At 41.0% G+C, this 19,266-nt stretch overlaps 1 protein-coding gene across 12 annotated transcripts in view; it reads left to right on the forward strand.

Moving 5' to 3' along the window:
• The first annotated feature begins 11,005 nt into the window (after positions 1-11,005).
• Positions 11,006-19,266, forward strand: part of SHISAL1 (shisa like 1) — a 72,862-nt gene continuing 64,601 nt past the window's right edge. For 4 of the 12 annotated variants that reach the window (XM_015870108.3, XM_015870070.3, XM_085544063.1 and 1 more), the window contains exons 1-2: positions 11,525-11,733; positions 14,958-15,029. The gene's annotated coding sequence lies outside the window, so the exon portion shown is untranslated. Of the gene's footprint in view, positions 11,119-11,418; positions 11,734-12,047; positions 12,195-14,957; positions 15,030-19,266 lie in introns of those variants that run through there. The other 8 variants (XM_085544080.1, XM_085544156.1, XM_085544100.1 and 5 more) reach the window with 8 other exon arrangements.

A 19,266-nucleotide genomic window follows, 5' to 3' on the forward strand; every position in this document is an offset into this window, starting at 1 on the left:
AGCCTGTAGTAAGACGGTATTTTGGCAGAGCAATTTTTATCTTAGGAAGGACAGAATAAAACATACTAATATTTATTTTTTTTCATAGATAAGTCAAGGTGAGCTACAAGCTTGTATTTATTGTGAACAACATGAACATTCTTCAAGGAAGAAAGACCCAAGCTATGGATGTTTCTTGAGTTCATGTCCCTGTTTTTATTGTGATCACAACTGAAGCTATCACAAAAGCTGGAAGAACAAAATCAGGAACTAGATGTTCATGTACATGGTGTAAGTTACTTCTAGAGAAAAACCATCAGTCTAATTGAAATTATAAGTACTGCTAACAAAAAGATTTTGTATAGCCTATATGTATGCCTTCCTGATGATTCCACATTATGATTTACTGTTCCATTCTCTAATAATATTTCATTTTCTTTGACTTCATGGCTTATGCACTGTCATGCCATATTTCCTAAGAACTGCAAGAGTTAATTGTGAATTGCAGTGTGGCAATGTGCTGCATGTACTGACTTTGTTGAAAGTAGCTTATTCTGTTCAATTGAATCTCTGGCTTATTTTTTGTGTATCACTGAACAATTTCAAAAAACTTTTAACATAATTTGCTATTTAGTTTTCATCTGTGTTACACTGTAGTATCATGCTATGTTATATATCAGGCAGCCTACCATACAGTGCTAAATGTTGTGCACTTTGAAAGCCAGTACACATTAGCTGAGTTGACAACAACATGAATATTGCCTGTAGAATACAAGCCGATATTCTGACTCTCTGTAACCAGCGTGGGATAGCCACCTGGGAACACTGCTGGCTTATATTCAGCCAACTGTCCATCGGCACACCAAGGTCCCTTTCCATCAGGCAGCTTTCCAGCCACTCCTCCCCAAGCCTGTAGGGTTGCCTGGGGTTGTTGTGACCACAATGCAGGACCTGACACTTGGCCCTATTGAAACTCATGCCGTTAACCTTGGCTCATCGATCCAGTCTATCCAGGTCCCTCTGTAGTGCCCTTCTTCTCTCTGGCAGATCAACACTCCCTTCTCTCTGGCAGATCAACACTTCCTCCCATTTTTTTTTTTATTTATGGTTCAGATAATCTTTCTTCTAACTTTCAGAGTACAGCGGACATAAGCACAAAAGCTCCTTACTTTGAGTAAAATTGACTGGGAGGCATTTATAAATCAGGGTTTCTGAATCCTGTTGCATGACACTCGTGCTAACGGTAGCATGGAAAAATAGTATCCAATTAAGGAACATCTTCTTGAATTCATTTAATCATTTAAGTTGTATTGTATTGGACAAGGTGATGCTGTCTGTCTAGCCAAGGAGACTTTGTGCATTGAAGTTCTTGCACAATTCTCTGATGGTTCTTTCAAAATTATGATTGAATTCTGAGAGAGTACATTAAATACACTTTGTTCTTACACAGAGACACAGAGCTAGTTAAAACCTGCCTGCTAGAAGAGAGCTAGAATAAACCCTCATAGTAACTTAAAACAATAGTAAGATATAGATGCATACATACATAAAATTCCAAAGGAAATTACTGTCTTTAATAAATATTTCTTACACAATTTGCAATTCAAATGTTATACTGATGTGTGGGCGCTTGAGAGACCTAAAATAAAAATGACTGTAAAATAACTATTTTTATTGCAAACAGAAAGAAATGTACAAGGTAATCAAACAGCATATACAATGAAAGTAAATTAGATTTCTGAAACTATTCCTGTTTTTAGTGACTCCCACATGGCTTTTGCAACACAAACAAACTCACTTATTCTACAAGTAGCAGTCCAAAACCTTACATCTTCCATATTGCCTCTATACCACTCTAATGCCACAGGTGATGTTAAGTTGATGTCTTTCCAGCTAGCTTGAAAAGGTACATTGTCACCCTTCATATGCATCTAAGCTGAACTAAACAAACTAGGAGAGTTGGGCATGGACAGAATATAAATTAATACTTTGAGCTATGCAAGGAGCAAAATCAGGCCCAGCCAGCTGCATGTGAAAAAAGCATCATCTCCAGACTGCTCTGATGTTTCAGAGGACAGTCAAAATAACGTAGAATAAATCTTAAACTGATATGTTAAGACAATTCTTTTCCTTTATAAAAAAAAATAATATACTTTTATGTTTTAATCAAAATTCCCAATTACACATGAGACAGGTTAGAAACAGACAGGAGATTTTACCTCAGTGGTGATTGTACAATCAATAAGTAAACAGAGGTTAAACAGATGTTTGGTTAAGAGAGATTATTGTGATGGAAAGACAAGTGACAATAAACAGAAATGCTCACTGATGTTGAAGGCCCACAGTAAAACTCCACAAAGAAGCAATCTCCAGAGACAGATCCTTACTGGCAGTCAGTCTTTACATGGCATCTAGGAAAGGTGCAGTCAGGCTCCCCCCCTTCCGGTAGTACAGCTGAACTGCCTTCACCTGTGCTCCCACAGCTGACTCATTGCTTGCCTCCAGTGCTCCATCAGAGGTTCAGTCCATGATCAACAGTTCCTATACAGTGATTCATAATAAACTGATCAGACCAGATAGATATACTGGGAGCCATTTTAAATAATGGCTTTCATTTCTCAGTATTCTTCAGTATTTTGGCTTTCTAAATATTTTTGATTTAGCAACATCAAGAAGACTTGGAAGTTACGTATTCTGAGTTGCCCTCCTGCTTCTTCCATCATTTCCCTGGGTGATCCCAAACAAGTTACTTCATTAATTTTAATTGGATGCATCATGAGAAAAGACGGCCACAAGTTTGCAGGCGTTCAATCCTGGTTCAGGCAAATGTCTAGTAATCCTAGTGGGACTTCTCTCTGTGTCAGGACTGCAGGATCTGCTATAACTGCATTTGCTTAAAAGGCTGCAACAGTTGGATGTCGATTCTGGTCCCATGAAGATTTATTAGAATCTGCTATTAATACTTAACCTCATATCTGCTACTTGAGCATATTCAAAAATGGCCTTCTCAGCCCTTACCGCTTGATATCAGTCACAGCAGGAACTGTCAGCTGAATCTGTATTTATTCTAGCAGCTCTGCCTAAACCACCCAGATTCTGGGCAGGTCTTGGCAAAGAAGGAAAAAGCAGAAAATAATGTGTGACTTTTTTACCTACTGTTTTGCAGCACTAGACACTGGTTTCCCAGAAATTCTTATTATCTTGTCCCCATCTCAAACTGGGTTGTGACCAACCTGAGAGAAGAATAATGCTATCCTGACTTCATTTGTAGACCCAGCCAAATCTCTCCTTCAGTAGAAAAGACTAGAGGCAGTTTAAATAATTCTTACAAGACTCTTAAGAATACTGCAAATAAATGGAATGCAGCACGGTGTGAGAGTGCCTGATTTACATATCTTTGTAGAGCAAATATTGCTAATGTAAGTAAAGCAGTAACAATCACTGATTAAACCATATCATTTTAGATACATGCAAGAGTACAACAAGAATATATGAAAACTTGGTGAAAAAAAATATTGGAGCTGTGTAAAATAAAGACAGAAGAGATATTATTATGCCCTACTGCAACTATTTGCAATTCCTCTCACACTCAGTTCTGGTCCTCAGTAGACTAGGACAAGCACTTGCCATGTGGGAGGGATGAGGGGGATGTATTTGTGAACATTTGCTTTCACAACTGAGAAATAGCTCTGAAAATATTTGTGACTTCTTTTTATTTACTTATCTGTACATTTTCCTTTGCAAGTGTTTTTGACTCAAGAGAGTGTCTGGGATTTCATTGGATGTGGCTGGTCATGCTGGTAGCAATCCCTAGCTACCTTTAGCATGAGTGTCCACACAACAGGATTCAGAAACCCTGACATGTAAATGCCACCATGCGTTTGGGTAAGAAGGAATTGTGGTCACTATCACCATAATTAACATTAAAAAATTTGAGCTCTCTACTTCTGAACATGCATCGTGCAGGAGCCTTTAAACCCTTGCACACAAAACACCATAGCTCTGCAGCCATCATTTAGCAAGGGTAGCAAAACTTAAACATCTTATTAGGCTTGTATTGAATAGAAAAGAACCCTAGGTTTTCTTAAGTCTTACTCATAATCCTTTCCCACAAGAAGACATGAAGAGCAAGATTTATCTTGCTGAGACAGAAGTGGCTGAGTTTCAACATGTGCTTCAGAAAGTGCAAGAACTTCTGATGCACTCAGGTCACCTCTGCTTGCTTTCTCCCTGGATTTGACTCCCAGACCATTAGTCAAAACAATTTGTTTTCTGTCAGTGATGTGCAGCGTCTTAATGTTGGTATAGCACATAAAATATTATTATTATTATCCTCAAGATAAACACAGTGCATGGTTAAGGGACTGAAATGCCAAGTAACCTACTTCAGTTCCTATTCACAAATAAAAAGGTTTCTGGAATAAATATGCAAGAAGGGAAAGGAGCAGCATGAAGCAAGCAAATTTGTATTGAAGTTGCACTTCAAAGTGGAGATAACATTTTCTAATACATCTGCGACCCAGATCCTCAAGGAGATGTAGAAGTTTTACTCCCATGCCTAAATAATATTAAGGTTATGAGTAGGGATTACTTAGAAGGATGGCTAAAACTCTGTCCTACAGTGTATTCCTTTAAGGAAAGGCTTGCAAAGGGGAAAATGCTTTAGAGAGTATAATACAGTGCATAACAGAGAAATGAAAACATTGTACAAACTCCTGAGAATGTCTAGGAAATAGCTGTGTAATGGTGAAGGTACTGGTGCAGCTTGGTTTACTGGCTCTTCGTATGTATTTCTGTAAATTACTGAACTAAGTAAGGGAAGTGACTGTCTCACTCTAAGCTGCAATAGCACCGATTCATTAATGTGTGTGGTTCTGGTTGCCACGGTACAAAAAGGACATAAAACTACTGGAGAGTGCCCAAAGGAGCGTTACAAAGAGGGAGGATTCAGTGGGAACATGAGGAAAAAATAAGCCATCACAGCAAGCTTCCATTTCAGGCAGGAGAGGAATTGTTCTGTGGAGTTAAAGGGACCTCTGCATCCTTTCCTGGCCCATCAGTAACCAATCCTAAACAGTATGATGGAATATTGTGCTGGACGTAGTTGGTTATTAGACCACAGAGGTTTTAGATTACCAACCACTCTCATTAGTAGTACAGATATTTTTATTGTATACAATAGGTTGGCAGCCTAAGGCCTGTGAACGTGGAACATGGTGCAAAAGAAGTCTATTTACATGATGGTCTTACAGTTTATTTTTGCTGTGTCATATCTCCTCACTGACAGATTCCAGAGAAATTGACTATAAAGGAAAACATAAGCAACTCTGTGAATTGTACTTCAGTCTCTGGATTCACCTCACCTCTTAAAAGTCCCCTGACCCAGCTTTTGCAGTTGATTGCATTACTATAGAAAAATCCCTTTATTGGTAGCTCTGTTACGTATTTCTCATTCAATTACTTTTTTTTTTTTTTCCACAGCAGAGAATATCAACTTCAGGGGATATTCCCAGTGATATGTTAAGACATAAACAATGCAGATCTTTATTGTAGTAGAAAGAGGAGGGACATTCAACATCTTGGCTTCTTCTGCTGAGCAGTACATTTTGACACTTTCAATATTTTAGGTTTTCTCTCTTAATAACAGGGATTAATATAATGTGCCTACAAAGAGATTATCTGAATGAATTACATGGGAGATTAGGGGGATATCTCATTTTGTGTGCCCATCAAAATAAAACCTCTCCTGTCTTAAAGAAAAACAGCATTCCTTCTCTCTCTCATTAGACCAGATCATTAATTGCAATACAGCAACCACTGGATTGGAGGCTGGTGAACCCAATCTACATTCCTAGTGAAATCCTAGACAATCAATCATGCAAAGGTCATTTATTCCAGCTAAGAAGTTGGGACATGCATTCAGTCCCATGTGCCTGCAGCCCATCTCACTTGTGCTACACATCTCTACCAGATTCCAAACCCCTTAAAGTGAGCCTGCAGCAGGGTTTTAACTGCAGGAGAGCTCCTGTTGGCTCATGTTAAGCAAGTTGCAACAATGCCAATTCCTTCTCCTTTGAAGAATCTTAAAATAGCTTGCAAACAGTGCGTCCCCAGCACATCTGGGAGAACAGGTATATTTTTGTGGCTATGTTATGGGTAGCTAAACTAAAATGTTATCCACTCTTCAAGAGAATCAGGGAAAAAACAATTCCCAAGATTGTGCAGTAACCACAAGAAAACCTACCCTATTTGCTATTCTCCCTGCCTTGGTTTAGTATTTCCTAGTAAAATATAGTCATCAGACATCTGTTTGGCTCCTTCCATGTCAAGGATAGCAGGCTCCTCTAAAAACTGTAAAAGATACCGCTCAGCAGCCACAGTTCCACCCCTTAAGTGCAGCCTTATTGAAGCTGAAATGTAGCCACTGCTAAGCAATCCAGCTCTGTGTAATCCCTGTCAGGAAGCAAACAGTGACAAAATGAAACTTCTGGAAAAAGTATTAGCTGAGACACATTGTACAGTAGTTTAAAACATCAATTGTAGAGAATATAAAACTTGTCCCAGTGTTCGCTGACTTTTCCTTTCACACTTCTCCATCTAATTAGAGTAACTTCACTTACATCTTTCTTCATCACTTTTATTTTCTTATTAAGGATTCCATATCAAAGTCCAAAAACTGCATCTAGGTGCATCTTTTTTTACAAAACTGGAGGGTTTGTCTGGGCCATGTGTCCACAAAGACCTGCTGCGGTATTATAGAGCCAATTCTTTTTCTTCCTTTCCACTCCCTTCCTCCACTCTTCACCGACTTGGAGTTAAGTGGTCCTGTCTAGCTCTGAGTCCTCTGGAACCGGTTCCTTCTCTGCCATGTGCAGGATGATTCAGAAGGGTGGATTGTCTCTGAAAAAAAATATGCACTTAGAGAAGGCTAAGAAGATCCCTTTTTGCTTTTCATATCAGACAGGAGCAGTGCTCCAGCTCTTTACCTTCTGCTTTACAAGCCCATTGTAACCCCATAAAAAGCACAGATAGGTCTATTAACCTTTTGGGAACAATGAAAATCATACGTTTTCTCTCAGATATGGAAAAGGAAAGAGCAGAAAGTATCTACAAGAAAGAAAAGATGTCAGCTAGGCTGGGGATGGTCCCACGTAGCTATTGCAGGATAACCAACCCACTGCATAATGTTTCTATGACAAGTGCTAATGGGTTTTAAATGTCAGGTGCTGTAGCATAGCCCATCATCTACATAAAGAAATAACCAGTATTTCTTTATTTGCTTCACAAAAATAGTTCCCCTCCTGTTGCTGCCTGCGGAACAGCACCTGTCTGTAGTGCACGTGAGTGGGAGAGAAGTGCTGCAGTCTGACTTGCTTGGTAGTCAGATTGAGTCCTGCATTCCCTGCATGTCCTTCCCTCCTTGATTATAGGATTAATGCCAGTCCCAGGTATCAGGGTGTGTTCTGAGGTGAATTTACCAGTTCAAATCCTTGCCACTATCCATCACCAGCACTGTGTAAAGCTGTGACTCATTCTGCTTCCCTGGACAGGGGCTTGAAAGTAAAAATGTATATTTGTGTACATGTGCATATCTGCATGTATTTACTCCTCTGTAAATCACAGGACCGTGCATGCTTGCACTGCTATCACTGAGTGTTTTTTTACCTTTGGTATTTTATGTTTGTTTGTCTATCTGTTTGTTTTTTAATGTTTCTTTCAGAAACCTAAGCAAATTAAAACATTAATAAAATGTTTCAGCTGTAGCTAATCCTTCCAAAGTCATTGCTCCAGTAATGCTTACAGAAGTATATGCCAGTGTTTTTGATTCTCACCCATGTTAAGTATCAATTTCTTCTTGCAAATAGCACGTACGTATACGTGTTCATGAATACACAGCTTGGAGAGAAATACTAAGGTCTGTCCCTGAGTCATTTCCTTGACATTTGGTTTTGAAAAACATCTTTGGCAATTATTCAGGACCATGTGGTAGCCAGGGCTACATCCAAACCACCTGAGTTTGGACTTCCCTGTTGGCAGTCAGCGCTCTGATTATTAATTCACTACAGATGTCAACACTTCTCATCTGGTAGGACCTAATGCTCTGAGCGTAACTCATTAGCATGCAAGTGCCTCACAAAAAATTGCATGGAAGTTCCCCCTTGATGATACTCAAAGATGAGTCATGAAAAATGGCCGAAATGATACTAGAACACTGCCTCTTTTCCAAATACAGTGTGGAAACACTGCGTGTTCCATGTCATAACAGTCCGATGAAAGCTATTCAAAGTACTAGCAAAGGTGAATTAGCCACTTCAAAAATGAATCTGATGCTGACATATGCTGTACTTGTGTGCTTATAGGGCATTATAAAGATTCCCTTGCATGGCATAGTAAAAAAGCAGTGTATATGATAGTAGTTACACAGAGGGTAAAAACACATAGTATTGCAAGGACGGAACAATACATCCTTGTTGGGTTTGGCAAAATGTGATCCTTAGTGATGAAAACCTGAGAAACTTGGGGTCGATCCCACAAAGGCTTACACATATGCTTATCTTTATGCATAACTTGTGTGTGCAAATCATAACACTTGGCCTCTGCCATGTCTGCTTCAGCACAGTATTCTGTGCTTTAAAGCCTGAGGTGTGATCTTGCCATTATTGGAGTTAGTGGATGGGACTTCCACTGTGAGCCAAGCTATCTGCGTGAGCCAGCATCACTGTTCTGGCCATGGCTAACATAGTAAATGAGCTTCACAGATGTTGTGAACTTTAAAATAATGCTTTCCTTTTGGTTTGGGATGAGAAATAAATCTACAGTTAGTAATGCTATACTGTGAGTACTCACTGGTTTGCGAGTATATTGTTTACTATGATATCATCTCAAGGCACAGATGAGGCTCCTGTTCAAGGCCTTCTTTATACCACAAAGTCACAAGCAATTGCTACCTGGATTGCAACCTTTTCTTTTTTTTCTTTTTTTTTTTTCTTTTTGGTATTTTTATACAGAATTCTGTATTTGAAATCTTGAAATGGTGTAAGTTTGAAATAGTTTGGGCTTCATTGGGAGCTCTGTCACTTTAATACCTTGATCCTAACATCAGTTTCAGCACTAGTTTAGGTAGGGGTGAGAGATGCATCAGTCGCTTCTCCTCTTTTTTGTTTGGTGTCACTCTCCTTAATAAAGCATGTACTTCAAGATGGTGAAGGGCCTGTAGCATCTCCCCTATGAGGAGAGACTGAGAGAACTGGGTCTGTTTAGCCTTGAGAAAAGAAGGCTGAGAGGGGATTTGATCCAGGTTTATAAATACCTGAGGTGTGGGAGCCACAGTGGTGAGGCTGGTCTCTTTTCAGTAGTGCGTGGGGACAGTACTAGGAGTAATGGGATGAAACTACAGCATAGGAAGCTCCACACAAATGTGCGGAAGAACTTCTTTACAATGAGGATGACAGAGCACTGGAACAGGCTGCCCAGGGAGGTGGTGGAGTCTCCTCTGGAGATATTCAAGACCCAACTGGACGCCTACCTGTGCAACGTGGTGTAGGGAACCTGCTTTGGCAGGGGGGTTGGACTCAATGATCTCTAGAGGTCCCTTCCAACCCCTACAATTCTGTGATTCTGTGATTCAAGTCTACACAGTGACCGAAGTTGTGAATTTAAAGAGATGTTATTGTATGGCACATCAGTGCTAGAGCAGGAAGACTTGTCACTGTTTAAGAGGAAAAAAAACAGTAGAAATTTTATATTTACTGCACAAGAGCCATACAGCATTGAACAGATGATGATGAGGCACTTGGGACACAGGCAAATGCCTGCTGCATTTGGAATTAGCACAGGATGATCAAATCTCTGATCAGGATTTAATTTCCATTTCTTGTCCTAATTTGCAACTATAGTCCCGTGGGTTTGGGAACTGACCAGCTGAAGGCTCACACCAGTAAAAGTCCAATATTTCTTTCTGTCCTCAAAAAAGAAGATATCTTCCCTCCTGCTTTTTCCTCTCGTGCATACACACATTCTACATCATCTGCTCCTCAGGAAATAGGCATAAATAATCCACAATCATTTGTGTCTTCTTAAAGGAGCTTTTCCTTTGATCTCTTAGGACAATGGAGTGAAAGCATCACTCTAATAGAGAAGCCCAGAAAAGAATTGGGAATGTCTGAAGCCTGAGCACCTTCCAAGAGTAGCTGTGAATCTGCATCCACGTGGGGAGAGGCTCCATGCTACCATTTGCTTATGAAGAAAAATAAATTGAACTCAGGGTTGAGTTAAATTGAGATATCAGCACTAGCACAGAATCATAGGCAAAACAACAGACGTATTAACTGCTGGTCTACCATTCCTGTGCTCTGTAATTATTTTATGAAAGAACAGCAGCACCCACCTAGTCATAAGGAGTTTTATCTGGTGTCTGTAGAAGAATTAGTCCCACTGGGACAGTATAGCCTAGTTTCATGTGGCTGCGTAACGAGGGATCCTCCAGCAAAAAGCTGGCACAAGATGACAGGGGACTTTGATTTCTGTTTGGAATCATTCAGCTTACAGATTCAAACAACTGGCTGAGCTTGGGGATGTGAAGAGAGTGAGAGCTTATATTGCTGTCTGATTTCAGAGGTACATCTGCAGCTGCTCCTTTCTATGTGCAACACCTGTGCAAAAAAGTGCACTTCACTTGCTCAGATATCCAAAGCTTACCTTCACCCGGGGGTATCAATCAACACATGTCAGGGAGAGAGATCCTGCCTGTAGGGAAGCAGTTAGAGCCTGAAGACTGTGTTATGCGGCCACCTCATTTAACATAGCTTCATCCCCAAACAGTAAATAACGTACATGTGGTGGGCATGAGTCATCGCTCCCGCAACCGCGTCAGCGGAGCTCCCCGCTCTGCACGGTTTACGCATTAAAGTGTAAATGAAAAGAGAGCTTTTATTATACACCGAATCCGTACGAGGGACCATTCCCGAGACAGTGGCTTTATAGGGCCGTTTCCTCCTCGATCGCGGCTCCTGTTGGGCCGGGCGGCTGCGACACAAGAGGAGGGCGGGCGGGCGGGCGGGCGGAGGGAAGCTTTGCCATTTTTAGCAAAGTGAGCCCGTAAAGCGGCGTCCTCTCTCGGAGTTGCTTTGTCTTACGGAGGTAGGCTCTGCTACAGCAGCAGCGCGGCTCTATAGACCGCGTGGAGCCGGGGTCGCTCTCGGTCTCCCGGAGTCACCCCGTTAGCGAGCAGCGCCCGGCTGCTGTGTCCTCCTCAAGCCGCCCCTGTGCTATCGTTAGGAAGGGGCCGTGCGGTGCCCGCCCCGCAAAGCTGAGGCGCCGTCCAGCCTCGGAGCCCCGCACCTCCCGTTCCCAGTCGTGGGGAGCTGCACCTGGCCCGGCCGTCCTTCCCAGCTGGTCGGGGGAAGTTTGCGGGCGGGACGATCGCAGCCGGTGCGGGGAGAGGCGGAGCTGGCGCTCCGACGTTCCACCCGTCGCATACAGGGACCGCGCGTGTAAAGAGCCGGCCCAGGTGGAGGGAGAGCGGCTGGTTGGGGCGGGGCGAGGGAGGGCAGCGGGAGAACGCGGAGGTGGGGACGCGGGCGGGGACGCGGAGCCGGGCGATGGGGAGGGAGGTGGAGGTTCCGAAGCGCCTCGTCCCTCGGCTCGGACTCTGACGTGCCGCCTCGGCAGCGGCTCAGCGCCGGCTGCGGGCTGCCCCCGAGGCTTTCCTGTGCGACCGTCGGAAAAAGTGCCCCGAGAGCCACTGGGTGCCAGGTGAGCGGGACCGCACGTTGGGGGTGTTTTCGCTGTGTAGGGGTTGTGCTTTACCCGTGGGTTCCCGAGCGCTACCTGCCGCGCTCCGGAAACTTTGTGCGGCTGGGGGCGGCTGGTTGGTTTGGCCACGAGCCGGGCTGCTGGCAGCGAGATTGTTGTGTGTGCACCGGGCTTGTGAATCAATATTGATCTGCGGGACTCAGGTATTAACCGCTTGCGTCTTAGAAGGTTCATTAGTGGTGACTCGTTTCCATGACAACGGGACCCCTCTGAGGCTTCGGGGTTATTGGTTTGCCCGCCTTGGTTTCTTTCCTGTTCGTGAGATGGATTCGTGCCACTGTCGTGTTTTGCCGCCGAGGAGAAAAACAAGCAATAAAGCCGGAGCGATCCGCTGCCCCAGTTCAGCGTTCTGGGCTGCGGTGCCTTCCTTAAACGATGCGTGGCCGGGACTGAGCAGTAGTGTGAGTTGTGTTAGGTCTCTTAGTGCTTGTTTTACTTCTCTAACCGTGAAGCTCAGACTAAAACATAGTTTGAATCATCGCTTGCTCCGGTTCTTCAAGACGCGAGTACTGGGGGAAGTGCGATGTTCGTTGTCTTTGTGTGTCGTTGATGAGCTCGGATTTCCCCCTCTCTCCTCCCCCATCCAAATCCGAGCTGCTCTGTGCTGGGATCTCTGTAGTTTATTGCTGCAGCACAGAAGTGGGGATCGGCTTCTTGACTTACTTACAACGTTACAAAATCATGACAGTAACTTTGTCACCTTCTTGTTGTGTGACCTTGACAAGACCTTAACTTCCCTGTAACATCTGGGATCTTAATAGGAGAAAACACTGCCCACTGGTACCTGTGGTGCTCTCAGCTAATCAGGCAAACGGTTCTTCTGAGGTGAAGTAGTGTTATATTTGAACATATCGTTTTGTTATGAGTAGTAAATGTATCCTTTGCGTTCCTTTTCTGTTATGACCTAGGTGCAAATCTTCCCCTCTTTTTTTCTTTCTTAATTCCAGTCTTTATTTAATATAGGGTAGTCGCCCTACCTCTTCAAGATGCTCTGTCCTGTTATTATATAGCTGAAATCAATAATTCTAATCCCATTTACATGAACAACCAGTGACTGCCTTCTTATGTGTTAACTCTGTCGGGTTCAGGTAAAAATGGAACTCTCTGGCAGTTTTAAATGTGTAGGAATATCAACTATGACAAAGAGTATATATCTAGCAAGGAGATAAAATAGCAGAGAAAGAAAATTCTGTAGAATTGAATGATGGTATTGGTCACTTGTCTTAGAATTGCAATGAAAGAGGGACTGAAAAGCTTTTTTCTTTCTTGGGTGTTTTGTTTTGAGAGTGAGAATGAGCACATGCTTTTAACTGTATGTCAAGTTAAACGCCTGAAATGGTTCAACCAATTTTCATAGTTTTCCAAGAAACATTTTGATATGTAGCGTTCTTCATAGAAGCATTGAGAGGGAGTGTGTAAAATGTTTTAGGATATACGTTTCTAAACCTAAATAGTGCCTGACTGATGTTCGGCAATAAGCATTTAAGATGATAGCAGTAGTATGTTAGGATAGCAGGGGAACTTCAGTAGGAAGTGTACATTTCTTTGTTGAAATGCTCCTTTCAAGTGAATAAACCATATCTGTTCTAAAATACGTATCTCCTTTATACCCTGAGGAAGAGCCTATCCCAAGCTCTGTTCAGCAAAGTGCTAAAATGCCTCGTTTCAAGTGCATTAGTGTTCTCTAATATCAGCAGAAAAACTGCTTCAAGCATTTACTTAAATATTCTAAAGAATCAAGCCTGTGACCCTGTCTTCTTAGCAGCTTGGAAGTGAAACGTATGTCTGAAAGCATCACTTGGGAACTGAGAACCTTCTGACCGTTACCAGCCCTAGTGAAGAAACTTAATGACAAACCTGCATAAAGAAAAAAAAAAAGAAATGACGTCTGAGTATCTCATCTCCTTTAGTTGTCATTGAATAATGCTTCTATATTGAACTATTAAATTTTTACTACTTAGTGCTGCATAGTTAATGCAGGTAGATAAAAAGTGAGCCAGGTTTTATTCTGTGCTTTGTTCCCTCTGTAAAGATCAGTCTTCTATTACTTGTAGTAGTAAGACCAACAGGTATTCCATTTCAGTTCTCAGCCCCTGGTTGCTATGAGAGGGTAGATAAATATGTATTTCTTAAGACTGATAACAGAGTGGAAAGAAAGATACTTTCTATAAAGTCTGTATGATTTCTGTAGTTGCTTTTGAGAATCCTATTCTCTGGAGTTGTCTAATTGTATGAGCTGCTACTGCTAAAGGTGTTCTGTTTGAAGAAGCAAAGGGGGGGAAAAGCAAATAGGTATGAAGACTAAACCCATATGTATAGATGATCATATGAGTTCTGTGTTTTACTATACCAACATAACTTGGTTACAGTGTACTGGTTGTATTTTTGTTTATAATATATAAACTAAAGTGCTTCTAGAAGTGTTCATTTCCAAGCTACGTGTTGCACAAGCTGTATGTTGCTTCAACTTTACTGGCATGTAGAAGGTAAACTTAGCATTGTTTGGTGTTGGAAGTCCTTCAGGAGGTTTGGGAAAGAAGTAAATACAGGAGATGGTTGAGCTACTTTCTCTGTAACTGATCTGCTTTGGGCAAATTGCTTTATCCCCCTATTTCATCTTTTCTCTATTCATCGTCCCTTTACTTTATCTTTGGTCTTGTTTGTTTGGAGTGTAGGTACTTCAGTGTAAGATCTTGTTCTGTGCAGATATGGTGCCCAGACAAATCTCTGGAGCAGCAAAATGTTACAGCAGTGAGATAATGAGAAATGATAGGCAATATTTTTTTCTCTATCAGTCACCGAGCTGTTTGCATGAAAACTAGTTGCTATCTGAGAGGCAGTAAGATTGTTACAGATCAGCGTGAAGGTATAATGGAGGGATTGTTTCTGTTTCTTGTACCCTTCTGTTCCTTTTGCTAAAACTTCTGGAGGAAAAGTTCACAGATTTAGAATTTGACTAGTGTCTCATTCCTGCTTTTCTTGTATGTGTATGTTTGCTGTTGGGGCGAATGTACTAGACTTCTGGAGGTAAAAACAATGCAGTCATAAATTAAAGATTTGAATGGTGGTGGCAGAAGGCTCATCAACAGAAGAACTGAGTGCTAAAGAAATGAAGTAGAATCCACATTATTTATTTATTCTTTCTCTTTTTCCTGTGTTTGTAGGTGGGAGAAAGGCAGATGAGTTTCCAAGTATCCTTTTCAAGCTTATAAAGCACACAGCTTCATATAACAGCAGTAAGTAATGGCATTAGGAAGGTATGAGAGCTGTCGCTGTATTATTCCAGCTGGGAGCTTAATTATGCTCTCGATTAAACTACTGTAAGAATGTTTATACTTCAAAATATGATATACTTGGGGTAAATCCAACTACAACTTTCTGGTTTGGTCTTACTTTTCAACGTTATTCTCATAATGGATATTGGAGATTTCAGACAAACTGGGCTTTTAGGCTGAGGTCCTTTTCTAGAAAAAATTTACAGATGAAAACTGATTTATTTATTTTTTTAAACTAATCCCATTTCTGCTGTAGATGATAGATTGACTTCTTTTGTCAGAATTTAGTTGAAAAAAATAAAGTAAAATAAGGTGAGGAACACATTTTTGCATATTATTGGAAGGTGAAGTAAATCTCTTCCATTTTGTATTCTTTTTAAAGATGGGGGCTTTTACATATGAAGATCTAGAAAAGCTCTTTTCCATCGTTTCATTTACTTGCCTTGTTTTTAATGAGTTCTGTAGAATGATTTCAAAGTGACTAGAATTTTAAGGCAAAAATATGAAACAACCCAAAGGATTTTTTGTTTTAAATATGCCTGGCAGAGGAAAGGATAGGTCTCTAAAACACTTGATGTTGCAAATCTGCAAGCTGACCCTCATAAATTCACTAGTGACTTGGGAAATTTTGGACCTGGGTCTATTTCCTACTTACGAAATAGACAGGTGAAAGGATACATCAGCTTAAATTTGTTACCTCCAAATTTTATTGCTTAGACAATGGAGTTCAGTGGCTGTAGGGCTCAGTCAGTGATCAATTTGTATGTCATTGCAGTATAAACTATAGGAAGTCTGAAGAGAAAGGCAAATCTTCCTTATCACAAAGACCCACTGGATGTAATATGCACTCCTACATGAAGGAAGAAAATACATGGAAGCTTATATGGACTTAAGAATTCAGAAAGGCATATGGCACCTGAGTACTTCAGGTAACATCACAACTTGCTGATGCTGCATCTGAATGCCTATCTTCAGATGACAGTAGTACCTCAATGCTTTTATGGTAGGGTTGGTGTGCTTGATTTCTTTGCTTGCAGGCAATAGGCTCTGAGCACAACAGCGGATGGATCTACCAGGCAGTGCAGGGTGGAAGCTAAGGTGCTGACTTTCTGTGTTCTCTGGAGTTAAGCAGGGAGAGACCTTATGTCTGTGTGCACAGCAGCCCCAGCATCGGCATTCATGCTTCTCCCTTTGAGTCTCTTGATTTGTAGGCTGACCTTTTCACAACGGTGAAGCTTAGCAGGCCCACACGATTTTGTCACTTTATGCTGGGATGTCTGATGTTGCAGACAGGGAGTCTGTTCCTGTTATATTTGGAGTCCAGGGCAAAATTCTCACTAATTTCCATAGGAACAAGTTGTGTTCCTAAACATACTTCAGTAGCTAGAAAGAAACTTCCTAATAAAGAACCAGACTATAACATCGAGCATAACAGTGAGCATTGTTTTATGCTTCAGACCCCTCGACAGTAATATGCTTGCAGACCAAGCATTGCAAACAACAAACCTCAGGGCATTCCTGGAAGGACTGTGGAGGATTGCCAACTCTCAGCCTGTGCTGAGAAACAATTGAGTCTTGATCATGTTACTGATAAAAAAAAACCTCTCACTTATTCTAATGGGCACTATTCAGTCCATTAGAATTCCATTCCTGATGCAATCTAGTAGCAGTGAAGTTTGACTCAGTGGCATTACACAAAGGATTCACTCTCTCAAAGAGAAAAGACAGAGGGATTTCTGTTTACCCGGAGAAGGAGAAGGCTCAGCACTGATGGAGGAGACGTTTGGAAGATACCAAGAAAAACGCTGGACTGCATGCTGTTGTCTGAAGTTGTGATACTTTAGGCATATTCCTAAACAATCATCCTCCTCCCCTGCTTGGGTATTAGTTTTTGTTGGTTTTGGTTTTTTTTTCTTTTTTCTTTTTCTGTTCTTTTTTTTTTTCCTTACTTCTCTTAATCTTACCCTTGGTGATTGCCTTGCTGCCATTCCTATGGTTCACTTAACAGAGAAACTTGTTCAGTTACAGGCTGGGGGGAGCTGAAGTGCCTATAACTCATGGGAGGAAGACAATTCAAAAAATGTGTTTTGCAGAACTCTGTAGCTCCACGACTGCTTTTCAGAGTCTCTGTATTCCACTAATTTTGCTGCTAGAGGGCTGCTGCTCTGTACAAAGCTATCAAAGTAGAAGGAGTTAGTTGCCTGGGTCATGTACTCTGCACGTTTGTTTGTGTAGCATTCTGATATGAAGATGCCAGGACTGACTTTTCCATACGATTTTCAGCCTGTGGTAATTTGAACATCTCTTTCTTTGTTAAACATGTTTCATCTGGTAATCTCTCATCTTGCACTGGTTTGCTCTTTGTGGTGAGAATTTGTGAGATTTTTCTTTTGTATTCTTGCCCCACCTGGTTCTAAGTGTCAACATCTGACCATCAATGCTTACACTTTAAAATTATGTCACTTTCCCATTATGTCACTTCCCAGACTGTTCATCTTGAATATTCAAAAACATAGGCAAAGTTCTGCAGAGGTAAACTGTTCCAAGGGAGATTGTATTCTTTTTAGATGCTTTATCTTGAGTGGAAAACATAATTTTTCTTTAAACAATGATATCCTAAATACTGTCTTTTCACTACGTGGTTATGGATAAGTTTTTCTTTCTTTCTGCCTCATCTTTTCAGCCTTACAGTGGTATGTAGTTTGGATGGAAAGCTACCAAAATAGATACAATGAAAGGCATTCACACAAAACATCCCCAAATACAGGAACTGAATACAAAACTGACTGACTGATATACTTCTTTAAAGCTGTAAAAGACAGCATAAATCTAAAGGCAGAAATAGTATTAGCCCACACCATGAGACTTCATGGAAAACTTAAACTATCCAAACTGATGGGAAACTGAATAATTATATCTTTACAGGATATACTTTATTGCTGTGTCATGAAAAATGTGAAGGCGCATTCCTCTAAGTACAATATTTTCCATTGTATCAAGTGTTAAATTCCGCTTTCAGTTGTATAGGAGCTCTGACAAAAGTAAAGCACTAGTTGCAACTATGGCTTAGTGGAAGTGTTGAGCATTGACGTGTTGGGCCAGAACTGAAAAGTCATGAGAGAACTAGGTCTGGGCTCTTCTCCATATTGGAACAATGGTTCTAAAGTAAGTTCAGTATTATCATTCTTGTTATCATTTTTTGATTATGTGGAGATTGAGTAATTCATTGCAATCCTGTTGTAAAATATGGTGACACAGCAGTATTTCCCTGATTAAGACGCTGCTGAATTTTCATGCTTAGAAATACTATTGGCAGGGATTTAGAAAGCTGGATTCTAGCCAGAGAATAAACAATCCGCTGAAGCCAACTATGCAAGGAGATTCTATATACACAAGTCAGAGACTGTTAATTATTGCTTTGCATTGCAGGCTCTCTTCTGTGTTTGGGCAAATCTGTGAATTCCCATGTGAAGTAACTCAGTAGCTATGCAACAAGGGCAGGGGCATTGGGGCATTAGCCAGTGCAGTACTTATTCGATCACGTGGTGACCCGTGCTCTTTTCAGGACTTGTGGCAATGGAAAGGATCCTTTAAGCTCAGTGCTGTTCTACTTCTAATATGTGATTTGCAACAGCTCTCAAGTTGTTCTTTTGCTAGAAAAGTGGCGAAGTGTACAAATCATATGTTGTCTGAACCTGTGCTGCAAAGATCAGATTCAGTCACTCTTAGTTATTTCCCATTCCTATTCTTTATTTATTTATTTATTTATTTATTTCATTTTATTTTATTTTTTAAAGACTCTTTATGCACTCTGCCACTAATCTGTTGACTGTAGAGGTGTATACTTTATGTAAGAAACTGGCCCACATCATACATTGCTGGTATTTACTTTTTGGAGCCTCATAAATAGAACTGCATTTAAAAATTAAAAGCTCATATTGGATGAAAGAAAAAAAAAACTTTTTTTTTTCTCCCTCTCCTCCCCATTCAGAATAGAAGAGCACAGGTGACGAATTACTAAACAAGGCTCAAACTTTTATTTTTAATTTGAAATAACTATTTTCAAGACACAGACCCTAATTTTATATGACTGTGGACAAATTCCTATTTATTTGAATGGAAACAGAATCAGGCCCCAGGTGTGAGGGATGCTACTGTGAAAGCAAAGCCAAACCCCTTCTGAGTCCCCTCTGCAGGA

The sequence above is a fragment of the Coturnix japonica genome, chromosome 1 (assembly GCF_054131305.1).
Source record: "Coturnix japonica strain WE chromosome 1, WE-NBRP24, whole genome shotgun sequence".
Classification (NCBI taxonomy): Eukaryota; Metazoa; Chordata; class Aves; order Galliformes; family Phasianidae; genus Coturnix; species Coturnix japonica.